Source organism: Mixophyes fleayi, chromosome 11 (genome assembly GCF_038048845.1).
Source record: "Mixophyes fleayi isolate aMixFle1 chromosome 11, aMixFle1.hap1, whole genome shotgun sequence".
Classification (NCBI taxonomy): Eukaryota; Metazoa; Chordata; class Amphibia; order Anura; family Limnodynastidae; genus Mixophyes; species Mixophyes fleayi.
In genome coordinates this window covers 25541271-25544698 of record NC_134412.1, presented here as the reverse complement: position 1 = coordinate 25544698, position 3428 = coordinate 25541271, and the positions used below count along the sequence as shown (strand labels likewise).

At 34.4% G+C, this 3428-nt stretch overlaps 1 long non-coding RNA gene across 1 annotated transcript; it reads right to left on the bottom strand.

Moving 5' to 3' along the window:
* Positions 1-828: 828 nt before the first annotated feature.
* On the bottom strand, positions 829-1856 carry LOC142106740 (uncharacterized). The gene is made up of 3 exons (XR_012679769.1): positions 1779-1856; positions 1520-1563; positions 829-925 (listed from the first exon to the last, which is right to left on the bottom strand). It is a non-coding gene; the product is annotated as an uncharacterized LOC142106740 (long non-coding RNA).
* Positions 1857-3428: the final 1572 nt, after the last annotated feature.

Here is a 3428-nt window from a genome sequence, read left to right as displayed (position 1 = left end):
CACTATTCTTTATTATGAACATTGATTGAACTCACAAAATGGCCACCTCTGCTGTGGGTAGATGAGGAGTACACATCAATAAACTCCTTAATTCAATACAAGTGTCCAAATCATGGGAGCAATAGAAACATTTAAGGCTCCAGTGCAAACTTTGGTGTGTATATAGTATCACAGAGCATTAGACATTGGCCACAGGACAGTATATGTTATTTTTTTTTAAAAATCTATTAGAATAGGGACAGCAGTGCAAACTGAACAGCTTATACTGATACAAGTTATAAATGAACAACTCACGGTCTAGGACCCTAAATCATGTTTAAAATACATGTATAAAATGTAGAGGGAACACCCAACAAAGATGACATTCTGGGGTTCTAGGTTGTACATACTCAAATATGGATATATTCAATTCTTATATGAACAAAATCTTGTTGCAACCCAGTATAAATCACCTTATACAGGCCTGGCCAACTGGTGGCTCTCCAGGTGTTGTGAAACTATAATACCAGCATGCTGTGCTAGTAGATAGCCAACAGGGCATGGTGGGACTTGTAGCTAGACAACAACTGGAGAACCACAGGTTGCCCAGACCTGACCTTAGGCATAAATCTAAATTGACATTCATTATTCATTCAGGTGGGCATTTTACCAACTTGTAAACAAATGTCAGCAAATGTCAATTTGCCATTTACAAAGAGAATAGAAAAAACTACATCCACAACATACACATTTCTAAAATTACTGTTCACAGTTTCCATTTTACTATAATATAAATGTAATCTTATAGAAAATTATGGCAAGATTCAAAAAATCTTTACTTACCACATTCATAGTTCTTGCAGCATTCGTTGGTTGATTCAATTTCAACGATCGTGCCCTCTTGGTCACAATTGGGGATATAACATTTCACATGAGCACATTTATCCTACAACATGCAGAGAAGAAGTGAGCATAACTACAGTGTGTATAACAAAGTCTCAAGACATAACATTTTCTTTACTGTATGGGACATGGTGAAGACTAGTAGCACAATATGTGCCTGATTGATCCGTCTGCCTGTCCGTGTGTATTCAGTTGTATTCTTACTGAATTAGTATTATTACACTTGATCATGTGGATCACCTCCTGTTTCTAGTATGATACTCAATACACAACTGACCACAACTCATGAGGAGTCATTGGACAGCAAATCAGTAATTAATGTGTGATCGCCAATAACACACTACATTTTTATGTTCATGTCTTTAAAATGACCTGAAACAAACCTGAAGTGGCCATTTTTTTATTTCATACCTCATAACAATAAGCTTTATACACTAAATATATATTTGCAAAATTATTAAACAATATGGCTTGTCTCTGCAGTTATATAAATCCTATTAAAATTATTCATCTAGAAAAGATTGGTGATGAAATAATCCACACTCTTTTAATGATTAGTACAATAATACCACTATGATGTTTCCCACCTCTGTAGATTCATATTTAATCATAATTATTATAAGGAGTAAAGTCATACCAGTGTAGGTGAAATTGGTGGTTCTACAGTTGTTGGCTCAGGTACTGTAAACAAAAAAATAAAGATAAAATCATTATAAGAAGTGTGACTAAGATAAAACATTTAGGAAGACACTATAACTGAAAATATTTAGGTAAAAAGCTATTATGGATTTCTAAGTATGATATAAACTAAATGAAGATTTGATTCTGCTTGTTCTGTCTAGTTTCAGTATTTATAGCAAATTACTGATTGGTTTGTATTGTATGAGGATACTTACGACATTCATATTCTGGACAGCAATCAAGGTCAGGATCTCCAGTTCTGAATGGCGGCCTGTCATTCTCACATACGGGAACGGGGTCACATTGCTGTGTGCATTCTGTATACACATATAAGACATATTTAGAAAAAAATTAGACATAATTTTTATTACTGCAATGTCTGAGATTTTTGGGGATTTTTTTCAATTAAATTTCTCTAAATAAATAATTAATATGTGAAATAAGCATTACAGTTTACTTTGCTGGGCAGCTGTCTTCACATGGGGGTTGATCTGGAGTTTGAAACAAAGTAAAGAAAAGGAATAACTTTGAACCTTGTGAAAACCATGTTGCATTAGAGGTGTGGTAAATTTAAATATATAGATTTAAAGTTGAGATACGGCATGTCATAGATCAACTAATTTTAGTGTAAAAATAAAGCTATCAAGTATTTGTGTGCTATATGAAAAAATAGCCAGTATTTTCCGTGCGTGCAAGAAAATAAGTTAATTTGTACCCCTTGCATTGTAACATGGTTTATCCAGGTTCAAAGTTGCTCCATTTCTTTGCTTTGCTCATAATGCAAAATCAATCCCATTTCTAATAGTGCTTTAATTTATTATCTGAATCAGGATGGTCCCATTAACTATTTAAAGTATTCAAAGACTTAATAATTACTGTTTAAATGTTGACTATTAAGCTAATCCACATTACAAAAAATACCAATGGTTAGCATTAATTTAGTCCTAGGGGTAAATTTATCAATCTGCGGGTTCTTCAACACCCGCGTGTTCAGCCTCTTCCGCGATAAAATTTCATGCGGCGCTGCATTGTAAAGGGAAGTTAACACTTTAAATGCAGCGCCGCTTGAAATTTAATCGCGGAAGAGGCTGAACACGCGGGTGTTGAAGAATCCGCAGATTGATACATTTACCCCCTAGTGGGGAAAAATTAAGATCAAGAAACAAAACAATCAGAATATTATAAGTGTGTATATATGACAGTAGAATGGAAATCAATGCAATAACAGTAGAATGGAAATCAATGCAATTTTAATGGAGACCTGAACAACTGCTCTAAGTTTTGCTGAATCAAATCATAACAGTGTGAACCAGGTAGACAAGGCACATTCCCTAAAGTGCTATAACCTAAGAAAAACCTGCAAATATGATTCTTTCAAATTCAATTTATGCTAATGATCTTCAGAATGTAGATTCTATAGGGAAAAACTTACGGCACTCGTAATGTGGACAGCAGGGATTATGTGAAGGGACTTCCTCTAGAGTAGCGCCCGTTTTGGTACATATCACAGCTTCACAGACCACATTTCTACATGGTTCCTTTATTGAACAAAACAGAAAAGAAATATGAATTAATGAGTGGAGACACTTATATTGATTACTAACGATCTAATGGTTATAGGGCAACTCGTTAATATATAATTAAATGTAAGGATAGTGCTACAAGGTGAACAACACTTCATTTCTGCCAAGTGTATTACTTACTGGAGGAGGTGGTAGGGTGGTTGACGGAGAAATCTATGGAAAAATTAAATTGAAAATTGTCAAAGAAGAGAGGCCAACAATATAACAGACATATACAGGTTAGATTTGTATTTACCCCTCCCGAAAATATACATAGAATATGTAAACTACAGTACCTCTAAA